The following is a 13,168-nucleotide window of genomic DNA, read 5'->3' as shown; positions in this document are numbered from 1 at the left end:
ATTGAGCTCTCTCCCCCTTTGGAGCTGTCTTTGAAGGTCATCTAGTTTGACTGGTGTGTTTGGCTGCATGTCCTTTATAAAGCAACCATTGCCTCCCACTCTCCCCCAGGTTGTTTGCAAAGTGATATTTAAAGTACACTGACCCCTGTGCTTCGCAGTCTTCACTAATATGTTTTTGGGAAAATCTAGGTTTACACACCCAGTGCAATATTACAGTCAAGGTGTGTGGTGTTTTCGCTACATTGTTACCTGTTTTTCTGCGGGGATCAGCCCTTGGTAGTCCAGGGTACACAGCAACTGCACATTGTTTGTGGGGAGATCAATGAGCAGCACTTCCTAAATCTGTGGACTGAGATCCCCCTGATCGTCTAGAGAAGATAACACAGGACTTTCCATTACCTGCTCCCATTTTTCTATGCTTCTGGTACCATTTAGTGAAAAGGCTTTCCTCGTCCAGTGACGGCACCGAGGCAATGCAAACCCCACCTTCTCTGCTGCACACTGACATCCTGTCACCACCCCACAAGCCACCGTGGCAGAAGCACCTCTTGTTGCCACCGATTTTGTACTGGGTATTTTAGTTTTCAGTTGTATATGTTTTCTCATATAGTACATGTTGTGACGTTCCAAGCATTTGTCTATGCAGAGATTTTTTTTGTTTTGTATGATTTTTCCATGGCGACGCAAACTCACCCCCAACCAGGGGATCACAGATTTCCATGAAACTCTTAATTTATTTTCACCATTTCATTGCATTCATGTGTTTCCTTTTCTTTTGCTCTTGTCATAATTGGTCGTTAAGGCGATGGATTTGGGGCCTGTGTGGCACTGCTGATACTCAGAGAGAATGGCACTCACTGGCAATGAAGGCGTGCTTCCGCTAAAGGCCAACTGTGACGTCAAGGGCCACGATGGCTGCCAGTTCTTGTGGTCCAACGCGGGAATGAGGTCTAGGGTTTGTGAAGCCAAGAGGGCCACGCCCGCCTCTCCTTCCGCCTCCGCTGTAGAGCAAGTGTGTGGCAGCCCTCTTGGGCCCCTAGGCTGTCCTCCCTCAGAACAGCCTTCTACTCAAGAGACGTGACTGGGCCTTCTGCCCAGAAATGTTTCCATTTATGAAGATCTCATTAATCTTACAAATGTATCCCCTACGGCCCTGCTGAAAGCCTCCTGACTTAAAAGGACTTCCCAGGAGCATCTATCACCAGGGGCGGACTAAGACAAGAAATGGGCCTGTGCGCCAGTAAACAGAGCGCCCTCAAATCACCATTAAGCACTTGTTTCCACAAACTGCTTGAAAAGTACATGGATGCACATGTATGGCCAAATGTGTGAGAAATAGTGCATTTTAAAGCACTACGATTCAGTCAAATTGGTCAGAACTACCAGCTGTGCAATGCTACCACTCAAACTGGCCCACATTGTTGCAGAAAAATGGCCACACTAAACAGGTGGGACGGCCCTTCGCTCATTGGCGTATTATCCCGCAGGGAAGTCTGAGCCTGTGTACGGCACACACCCCGAAAAAAATGCCCTGGCTGCTCACCTCTACATCGGCATCATTCGCATTCAGGGGCAAATTGCCCTTGCTCTAGGTGAGCCTAGCCCTTGCGTTTTTGAGATTTGCTTCAGGGCTGGGCAGAAAGGTGTACAAAACTGTGGGCTGTTATTAAGTCAACAACTTCGCTTTAATTAACTTCCACAACTGGCTATGATGGGTCCAAGGCTGGGTAAGCCTCCAGAGGATCGAATCTGCAGATTCTGCAGTCAAGGGGGACACCAAGAAACCGGCTGCAGACATTCTTTCACTAGAATGTGTTGTATCAGGGAGGGTAAGACCTCTTTATTTAGACACATTTGTGCACTGCCCCTCATTTCTAAACACAGATGCTTTCCAGACACATCTCTCTGGCCGTCAAGTATTCTTGGTGATAGTCCTTATGAAACTCTGGATCTTTATTGAAGCTGCTATTAAGAATTAGTACCCGGTGCGCCGAATGAAAATAGATACAAACGCACTGATTTGTGCGTTTGCGAGCCTTACCTTACCAGTAAGCCTGCACATGTTGTGACGTGTCCCTGGCGCCAGACTTCCTTTTTTTTCTTCTCTTCTGGCCACCATGGAAAGGGTGAAGGGATTACATGAAGTCCCTTCTCCCTGTTCCATGGCGGCCATTTTTTTTGTTTACATTTTTTTCATGCACTCTAATGGCCACCATGGAAAGTGAGAAGGGATTAAGTGTATTCCCTTATCCCCTTCCATGGTGGCTATTTTCTTTGTTTTTTATGGTCGCCACGGAAAGGGAAAATAGACTACGTTTACCACTCCGCGGCAGGCATTTCTTCCCTTTTTTTTGGCCTGTGAAACGCAACACTTCTTGCAACTGAAAAAAGACCCTTAGCACTGGTCTAACCAGCAGGGATACTAATGGCAATGAGCCCCTCGTCGGTGGGCCATTACCATGTGCAGTGGCATTACCAGACACAGTAATGGCACGCTGGCTCACGGCTTATTGCCTAATGAATGTGTTGTGAGTATCATGCAGTGATGAGGTTCTTTCTTACCTTATAGTGCATCTTGTTATGGTGTTTTGAATAATGTATTAGATTGGTGCTGCTGTAGTTTTATCTTGTCATTAGTAATCGTTATCAATTTTAAAATGTATAGTTCGAAATGAAAAATTCCGATATATGCATATTGTCTGATCGTTGAGTCTTAAGTTGAAATTATGAACTATTTTCACACTTTTCTAATAAAAAAATCTGAAGTCAACAATCCAAACAAGAATAATCTGCAATAAACTCCAAAATGGCACCTACCAAAACCTCATATACTACACACGATGCAACCTCATAAAAGTAGCTGAAGTCCTTCGATACGTCCAAAGAAAAACTAATGGTGTTTCCCAAAGGGGTGAGCAGTTTTAATAACGAGCACAAGTTGTGTTCCTTATTTTGGATGCTGGCAGGCTTCCTGAAACCTCAGCAGGTGAAAAGCAACAACCTGTACTTGGTGGGATTTTTTGAGCTGATTCCGAGTATTTTCGGGTGTGGCTTTTAATACAGAAGGATTTTTTAGCTAATCATTTGAGCTAATTGCCAATAGACTAATTTCCCCAGAGTTAGTAGCCTTTGCATTTTCTGTCCAGATCACCAAACGTCCTGTTGTGTTATTTTCGTCAGCTGTTTGCGTTTGGGCTGGTTTTCAGATTTAGCATCTGTAGCGTCCCGTCGTCCCCTGACATAAGGGACACGGGGATGCATAACAGATGGTCAGCTGACCAAAGTTAATGTGTGCACGCTCAGTGCGCGAATAAAAGAGTATGTGCTAAACCTTTATCCTGTGTGGTTTTGTGTCATTGCGGCAGGTGCTGTCCATCGTGCGCGCAGGCCCTGAAGGCCAAAACCTCACAGCATCCAAATGAGAACGAGCCTGCAAGAGCCCATTCATGCTAAATGATTCTGTGAGTTAATTTGATGTATTTATGAAGAGCTTTCACACTTGCATTAGAAAAAGGTGAATATCAAAGGGAGGGAAATGTATTCTAGTCTGTTGTCCTTGTCCCAGGATGTCTCCACCTCGCCCATCCACTCTGTTGTCCCACCATCTCCCACCCGCACACCCCATCTGTCAACACCCCAGTCTTTGTGCCTCCCTCCTTGTCTGCTCTGCAACCCACTGTTGTTTCCTATCCTCCCACCCCTTATGACATGGCAACCCCACCAGTCCACCCACCTTCTGTTGTTCCATCACTCACCGCCTCTTTCAGTTGTCATCTCATACTCATCCCACCCCATCTATGTAGACCCATGACGTCTCTGATCACACTCAGGGTTCCAATCCCAACACACCCCCCACCCCACTGTCTGTAACGTTAGCCACTTAACCACCTTCACGTTGTCCCAACTGCCTCACCCACCCACCACCTCTCACCCCATGCACCATATTCCCTAAAACCTCATCTCTCGTTCCTCCCTCGTCTCTTGTCGAACATCCACAGGCTATATGTCTGTCATTCCGCCACCCAGACATCTTCTCATCCATGTCTGTTGTGAACCCACTCCCTGTCTGTGGCTCAAACCTGAATTGTCATCTCAATCTTGGCTGCCGTCACACCAACCATCTGTCTTCCCACCCCTGTATGCCATTTACCACCTGTCGCTTTCCACCTCATTGAGTCCTCCTGCCCACACCTACTCCCACCACATAGACCCTCTTATTCCACTGACACATACCCTCAAACTCCTACGAAGAGGTGAGGCACCTACTGGCACCCTAGCCCCGGCCTGAGAACACCTGACAGGAATCACTCAAAGGCGTGCACACGCACACACACACACAAACGCGTGCACACACACACACACCCCTATACCTCAGCAACAGCACGCCCCATAAAACAACTTGGACTTGAAGGTTATGAAAAGGGATGTTAGGTTTCCAATTCCACACCAGTGCTGTCTCACCACCCGCTATCGGGGATATGCGTGGCTTCCCACCTGAGCTCAGGAATCTAGCGATGCTCGGCAAGGAGGTGGGCTCCAAAAGGCCAGCAAAATGGCAAACCACAGTAAAGGTGGGCCATAAAAAATTACAAAAAGATAAACAGAAGCAGGTCAACAAAACAGTGAGAGGTGGGAGCACACGAGTACAGCAGTGAGTGGTGTATAAAACGTCAACTCGGCCCCACACTTCTTCCAAACCAGCAGTGATCCCGTTCATAAAGGTGAAAAGGTACTGTGATGCCAAAATAAAAGACTGTCCAACCAAGGCAATATAGGACACTTTCATTAAACTAAAAATACAATCAAAAACACTATAATCCACACCTGTAAAAGTAGGCACAGAATATGCAGACTTTGCAATGAAAGGGGCTCTCTGATCTGAAAACAGGGGTGCACATGCAACATTTTCAACTGAAAATTCAAGTTTCTGAAGAAGGTGGAGCAGGGTCTTAAAATGCAACTAGGACACTTAAAGGCAGGTTAGTGTGAAAGGACCACTTCAAATAACTTGTAGGCTTATTTTTGGGTGTCAAGACTTACTTCGAGGTGTCGAGACCGGCATAGTCGCTTGTTGCTGGGGGGCTCTGTCCAGTGTTTCCAGGGACAAGGTGGACCCTTGGGCTGCACTTCCCAGGCAGGAAGGTTGGGGCTGTCACGTCCAGTGAGCAGGTTGCAGGGTACCAGTCTTCTCAGCTAGCAGCAGGCCTGGTCCACTCAGCAGGTCACTGCACATGTTCCTTTGGGATGGTTGAGGGAAACAGCTTTCTCCTTTCTTGACAGTCGTTATCTTCACTTCTATAGAAGAGGACATTGGAGCAGACTGTACCCCAATAAATTTCAAGGGGATAACCGTCTTCTTCTGTATTCCAGTGATGATTCAACGCAGGAGGTGGTCTCACCTCCTTAAATAGGAAATCTGCCACAGCGGATTGGCCCTCTGTTAGCCTTCTGAACGTGGTCCAATCAGGCTGCTGTGTTCTGAGACTTTTGCCTGTTGATGTCAGTCCCTGAGTGCTTTGTCTTCAGAAAGTGGGCAGGGGACACTGTGAAGTGCAGGAGCCCTAGGAGGTTCCAAGGTGGTGGGACCTCCCTGCGGCTCGTACTCCTCTCCTGGTTACTCTAACACTGCCCTTCCTGCTGTCTCTGGTAATTACTGCCCTAGTGTGAGCTTTCTATCCTTCTGGCAGGGATTGTGTTTGAGGCACTGGTTCATAACTAACCCCCAGGCAAGTGTTCCTGTCTTCTGAGGAAGGTGGCAAACATCTTCCCAGAGAGATCAAAAGGGGGGCTTTCCTTGGCTGTGCGCATATGGTTGTTTTGTGTAAAACCCAGTCCAGACGCTGATACAAACGAGGGCCTGTCTGTAAAATGAGCCACTAGCAACCAAGCTAACAATAAGATGACACCAATAGGTTTTGGCTAGTATAATTGTATATTTCGTGATGCCATCATGTCAAAACTAGATATGGCTTATATTTTCTGAATTTAATAGATCTATTTTATAGTTAAATCTGCCACTAGGATCTTGGGGCACACAATTATAGAATTTTGAACCAGGTCTGCCCATGGTTAAAGACAGCCCCTGGCTGCTGACATTAGAGTTCCAGCAGGGTGTTTGCAGGAATGGACATGTTATTCTGAACTGCCATGTGGCCAATCTACAAGGCATCTGCTGAGAAGTGTCAGTAGACAGGTTCAGCAGAGTTACATGCTTGCACTATACTTTTCAGCATGGAGCATTATGAAAATGAGATCTGATTCGCAAAATCATATTTTCAGAGTTAGAATTACTGGCATGATACACTAAAAATCAAAAAGGTTCATGCTAGTCTGACCTCACACATGTCATTCTGTCACAAGGGGTACTTAAGTGAAAATGAAGGCAAGACTTGAGATGTCAAGCAGGAGCACAGAAGGTGACGAGACAGAAGAGACAGCGACGGGTGAGCATTTGTAAGAGAAATGGGAGCCTTCTTATGGATATTCACAGGAAAGACTCATGGACTTAGATAGGGACCCTGAAGGGCAGACACATGCACATTTGTGAGAATATGTTGGAGGAGAGAATGGGAACAAGCTGGAAGACCGGCATTTCAATACAACTCACCAGAGCAACCTACTGTGGGAGCAGAGAGAGAGGCCTACAACTCCATAATATGGCATAATGACGGTGGGACTTGAAATATCATCATGACTGCCATCGCCACACTGCAGAATTGCCATTAAAGCTTCCAAAGACACCAAGGGAGGCAATGTTGGAGAAAATATGAGAGGCCATGCAAGATAACTTGATGTTCAGAGAATCTTTACTGCATACTGAATTATCTGGACACATCACTCGCAAACCTATGAATACGAGGGCCAGTATAAGGAGGAGTCTGGACAAGATAAGGGACCTCACCAAAAAGACGAGGAGTGGCAGCACTACAGGTCACCCTCCCAAACAACAAAGCCATTACTCTGAATGTGTTGCCATCCTTACTGGCTTCCTATATAGAGCTACAAGGGTAGAAGTATAATATGAGAAGATCAGCAGACAGATGCAGGAAACCCATTTAGCTGTCAATCTAATGGAAGCTCACCCCACTCCTCATCACACACGCCCGAATGCCAACAGTTTGCTACACAGTGATGGGTTGAATATGCGGTTGCGTAGAAAGCCCAGCTGGCCACCCCACCACTTTTTACAGCACCCCTCACTAAATACAGCCCAATATGCTTCAAAGGCCCATGGGTAGGATTCATAAAGCCTGAACGCTGTGCAATACAATGGTACCCCAACTTCAAAACAGCACAAGGTTTTGCACCATGGACTCTGTAAACATATTCCTCCTTCCCCCAAAAACTAGACTCCATGTCACTAATTTATCATCCATTAGATTGGGTAAAACATTTAAATTTTTAAATGGCACAATGAGAAGGTAATTCGGGTTGCTCAAACGCCGAATAAAGACAAAGTCCAATGCAAGACACAAGGGCCTGTTGCTTTTGAGGACCCTCTGTGGTCAACCTGTACATCTCATCTTCTGTACCTTCCCTGCAGTGATCTTCAACACCTTACCATATTTTGTGAATTACAAACTTCTTTACTGCTGCTTTTAGCTCAACTGAAATCAATTGTTTAACTCTCCCTCTATTTATGCATCTTAAGTGACATTGCCCCAGTACCATCTGCTCCCTGCTACTGCAACAAGCTGCTTTCCTTCCCCAAAGAGAGGCTGTAGATCCTAACCCAGGACTCTTACCCTTCCATGCCATCCAAGAGGGAAATGTGCTCACACAAGGTTCCAAGATCTTATGTCTTTCTAGGGATTTAGAGCTCACCTACTACTGCAGAGCGGTGTCAATCCTCCACGGTGCATACTTGTTCATCTTTGTGAGGGAATAGGATAGAGAGTATCACAGATTCACTCTGGAGACATAAACTGCTACCAAGACAGATCTGTGTTTTTTCAAACAATGGGACTTATTACGAGTGTGGCGGCCAAGAAATAAGGGTGACTATTTCTGGGCCGACACACTACAAGTCTGCCTGCAGGGGCTGTTGCACCCGGCAGGTCTGACCCTGCCCGATGCAACAGCTACGGTAGGCAGAGTTGTCACGGAAGTACCAAAACCATTATCAACGGTGCCGGTGCCTCCGAGTCCCCATTCCTGTGGAATGGTACACTGTGTTCTCGCCTGTGTTTTCCTAGCCATTCAAGCCCTTCGCTGGATGCTACCCTTCCCTGGGTGCAGCGCCCGCTCCCTAGACCCACCATCCCAACAGACCACCCGATTCCTACCCACACCCAGTACCCCGACCGCCACTCACCCCACTTACCTGCTGGGGCCTTCTGCTTCATCTCTGTGCTTCTTGCAGCAGCTGCAATATAAATTAAAAAGGGACTTAATGACTTTTTGGTTTTCTATGGCAGCTAGCATGTTCTTTTATTTTTACGGGATATTGGACTCATGCAATACATGCAGAATCAGTCTCCCGTGAATAAACTATCTAAAAAATAAATGAATACACACCCCAGTCAAAGCCCCATGGTTTGAATTCCAGTGGCCCGCTTGTTGGGGGGCACATAAGGATGGTAACGGCCCTGAGCCCATGCCAAGGCTTGTATGCCACCTGGTGGGTAACAGGTATTAATATCGCCACATAGATGCTCGCCGTAAATAATATCGCCGCGAAAATGTCGTGGCGATATTATTTGGGTGACCATATATGTGGGCAAAAAATGTTTTTTAAAAAAAAACAGAAAAAATACATTTGGGGGTTGCGGGGGTGTCCACCGCATGTTCCATACAATAATGTCACCACAAACAACAACAATTTTTCGGCAATATTTTTGTATGGTGATATTTTTGTGGCAACATTATTACATGGAACCACCTGGTGCAGGGGTGATATTTTTATTTATTTATTTTATTTTATTGACCATTTGTAAGGTACTTTATACAGCAGAATGGTGTTTCAAAGCACCACAAGGCTAAATGGGACGTGAACAGGGGAAATAAAAACAATGGCAAAACAGTAATATACAGCCGTGGTCCTACAAGGTCTTGTAGAATTCGGCCATGCAAGTGCATTGAGGAGAAGTGCAAGGGAAGGGGATAGAATGGGGAACAGAAGAGTGGATAAGTGCTGGAGGAGGGCCCGGAAGGGAAGTGCCAAGGGGAGACGAGGAGGAGAACCTTAGGCTAAGTGCTGCTACAGGCGACTGTCAAGGTGGGATGTGGCGCCACCAAGCAGGAGCCCGCAGGACAGTGCGATGCGGCGAGGGGTGCTGGTATTGACTAAGGGGAAGGGCCTGGGATCCTGTGATATTCACGAGGATCAGACACCAGTGATAGCGGCAATGGAGTGATTAGCAGGGAAGAGAAAGAGGTAGAGATGAGAAGGGTTTTGAGCAGTTTCCAGAGCTTAAAGTGGTCCGGCTCAAATCTGAGATGGTCAGGGAGGCTGTTCCAAAGGGAGGCACCTGCTGAAGAGAGAGACCTGCCTCCGACTCTCTGCTTGGAGAAGCATTTAACAGTCAGATAGTTGGAATTTGAAGAGCATAGGGCTCTAGCTGGGGAGTATTTAGGGAATGAAAGTTGGAGAAAGCATGGTTCTAGGCCACAGAAGGTCTTGTGGATGATGCAGAGGGTCTTGAATTTGATTCTGGCAGCCACCAGGAGCCAGTGGAGAGATTTTAGGGCTGGAGAGATATGGTCCCTGAGCTTGAGGCCAATGATAAGTCTTGCAGCCCTGCTCTGGATTAGCTGGGTGGGGCGAAGGGAGGAAAGCGGGAGATTAAGAAAGAGGCTGTTGCAGTAGTCCAGTCTGGAGAGGACCAGAGCTCTAGAGACATTCAGCTTCTGGGGGAAGGTGAGAAAACGAAGAATGCTTCTAAGGAGGTGGAGCTGTAAGTGGGACTTCTTGGTAAGGTCCATGATGTGAGGGGTGACGGAGAGAGCAGAGTCGAAGATGGTCCTGAGGTTTCTGGCCTCACAAGATGGTGGGAGTAGAGGGCCCAAAGAGGGTGGCCAGAGGGTCAGAGGAAAAGATGGCATATGTGTCCAGATGAGGAGGATCTCCTTCTTACTGGAATTGGGACAGTGATCATTCGCTGCACACCATGCCTCACTGGTGGACAGACAGTCGGGGATGAGAGAGAAGGAAGAGGGGGAAGTAGAGGGACGTTTGAAGGAAAGCTGTGTGACATCAGCATAACAATGGAAATGAGAAGAGAAGGAGGAGATCAGGTGAGCAAGAAGGGTGAGATAGATATTGAAGAGCCATGACAATAGGATAGAGCCCTGTGGGACTCCACAGGTAGAGAGGGTGGTAGTAGAGGAGAAAGGGCCCAGTTGCAGCTGTGAAGGGCGGTTAGTGAGAAAGAAGGCCAGCCAATCCAGTACCCGGTCAGTGATGCTGTGGGTGTCACAGAGTCATTTTGTGAGGATGGAATGGTTGACTGGGTCAAAGGCAGAAGAGCAATTGAGGAGAATGAGAACAGCAGGAGAGGTTCCAGTGGTGTTCAGGAGACTAATTTCCATGCCTCCGGATTCCCGGAATCCAGATTGATGGTCATGAAGGCACCCAACAAGATCAATGTGGTGGGTCAGTATTGAAGGACCAACTTTTACAAGAGTTTACTGAGGAAGGGGGTAGTAGAGATAGGGCGATAGTTAAACAGTCAGGAGGGGTCAGCAGACAGCTTTTCTAGAAGAGTGTGCACAAGGGAGTGATTGGGGGATAGAGGGAAAGAGCCAGTGGCAAAGGAGTGGTTACAGAAGTCAGCAAGAGACGGGCAAGAGAGGAAATGTTGTCCTTGATGCCACCTGTTGGGAGGAGGGCTTCATACAGTGGACCACTTTAGAGACCTAATCTGGTGATATGGGCAGGAGGGAGGAGAGTCCATGGCGGATTGATAGCCATATTAACCATTAAAAGTCTTCTATACTACTCACCACCAGTGTCAGGAGTGACTCTGGTACTGAGTAGTAGAAAAGCCTTTGGGTGGTTAGTATGAAATACCAGACTACAGAAGCTGAATGCTGCAATGAGCAGCACAAATACATCTATTGCCCCCCATGCACAGGAAAGGTGTGTGCTCCAATCAAAGAAGTTCCACAATTCTACACCTCTGTGAAAGAGATCAAGAGGAACATTTGGGATCTTTATGTACCTCATCTTATCTTGCTTTCTCATCTCTGGAGCAGCCAGTCAGGCATGCCTGAACAGTCGATGCGTTCAAGTTGTTGAGCAATGGCAAGATCTGCTCTCTGTCCCTCCTCAGGCAATGGCTTGGCTCAATTGGGGAAATTCCAGCATTATATGTTTAACTAGTTTTGTTTTAGACACCCATCCATCTAGAAGATGGTGGATAAAAATACCCTTTTCAAGTCTGAGGAACCCAAACAGGGGCATGTGAATGGGAGCTTGATTTTCATCCTGCTAGAACACTGTCTAATCAGACTATCCCGAAGACCTTTAATTCGAGCGCATCCGATCAAATCTCACCTGGTCCAGACAGGCAAGACCATAAGCAAGAATGGGGTACATGATCTTGCTGTATGGAATTAGAAGCTGAGGCAAACCCTTTTACAGAATAGCCATGAGTGCAGATTATTTACTGGACAGAACTTAACATGTGCAGACTCATTCTGCAGTGAAGAAAAACATCTCATGAATGTTAGGTACACTTATAAGTGGTCAACAAAACCCTCCAGTTTTGGGGCCCTGCCATTCTCAATCATTTTTGCAAAATGTCAAACATGTGAGAACAGGCAACAGATAAATATAACCATTTGATCTAAACATTTCGATCTAAAACAAAGCATAGATTAAGAAGGCTAGGGAGAATAATTTCACAGGAGAGAGGAAAATAAGTATAATCTCCATGTTACCAACTGGGGATGAAGCTGAGTATTCATGTGATTGCAAAAAGGAGCAGGTATTTTTTGAAGATGTATACAATCAGAGTGATGACTGATGGGGGTAGCAGGGGATAATGGATACAGCAAGAGGGGATTTGTGCCGTCAATAGGGACATGACATTTAAAGCCATAAAGGGAAGTTCCTCATCACCCCTGCTCCCTGTTTAAGGCTATCTGTTGGAAAATCCTAAAGCAAAAGAAAGTGGACATTATTTGTAGATTTAGATGATTGTACCTTGCGATGAAATGTACACATATCATATGCCGATCTAATGCCAGCTCTCTTTTTGTGAGTGTGTCTCTCTATGTTTCACTCTATGTTTCCCTCTCTCTCTCTCTCTTTTAAACTCCAATGTCTCTGGACAGGAGGATAGTCCATGGATGGTTCCTCAAAGGGGTGCCACCCATTTCCTTAGTAGTTTTCAATCTGGCACAGCATTAGAGAGAACCTATATCTTATCACTATTAAAAAAAATGGAATAAGAGGACAAATTGTATCTGTTATAGCAATCTGCCTATCCAGGTGCCACCACCATCACCACTGTCTGGAGGACCTGGACAGGGGAACAGAAGTACTGCAGCAGAGGAGGAGGACGAGGACGAGCCAGATGAGGTATAGGCGGTACCTACTACTTCAGGCACTTGCCAGGAATCATGGGTGTGATGGTTTTTTACCGCCATGGGAGAGGTGCCAAAAGGCTTGGGCTGACTGTGTGAAATGAAATGAGTGTGGAGTCACACTCAGTCACAGACAACACAGGCTATAACCGGGATTCTCGTGCTGCTTGACCTGAGCGCTGCCTTCGACCTGGCGGATCATCAGCTTCTTCAAGCAGCGCTAGACAAAATAGCAGATGTTCTCCAAAGGCTCAGGCATGGCTGGCATCATTTCTGAAGGACCGGAGTGCTAGAGTACACAGGGGTGACACATTTTCCGAGGCTGCCCCCATTATCTTTGGAGTCCCTCAGGGAGCAAGTTTGTCCCCCTTATTTTTTACTCTCTATATGAGAAGCCTCTGTGAGCTTAGAAGTCAAATTCAAAGCCATGACGATAGTCCACAGGTGTTTATTTGAAGGGGCTCTGAGTTATTTCAAAAAACAATTCTCTCTTTATACACCTCGGAGATGCGTAAGATCAGTTTACACGAGCTTACTGAATCTACCCTGTGTAAACCATGCACTAGGACGAGGGAGATCCATTCCGGTCAAGGCGGCACAATATTGGAACAAACTGCCGTTGGCTCTTCGGCAAGAG

At 46.6% G+C, this 13,168-nt stretch overlaps 1 long non-coding RNA gene across 1 annotated transcript in view; it reads right to left on the bottom strand.

The window, feature by feature from the left end:
* The window catches only part of LOC138581834 (uncharacterized), a 141,162-nt gene that overhangs the window by 94,778 nt on the left and 33,216 nt on the right, over window positions 1-13,168 (bottom strand). The window contains exon 2 of the long non-coding RNA XR_011304812.1: window positions 8,324-8,365. This is a non-coding gene — a long non-coding RNA (uncharacterized lncRNA). The remainder of the gene's footprint in view (window positions 1-8,323; window positions 8,366-13,168) is intronic.

Source organism: Ambystoma mexicanum, chromosome 3q (assembly GCF_040938575.1).
Source record: "Ambystoma mexicanum isolate Mex_15411 chromosome 3q, UKY_AmexF1_1, whole genome shotgun sequence".
NCBI lineage: Eukaryota > Metazoa > Chordata > Amphibia > Caudata > Ambystomatidae > Ambystoma > Ambystoma mexicanum.
The sequence above is the reverse complement of the archived record's forward strand: the minus strand, read 5'-3'. Positions and strand labels throughout refer to the sequence as shown.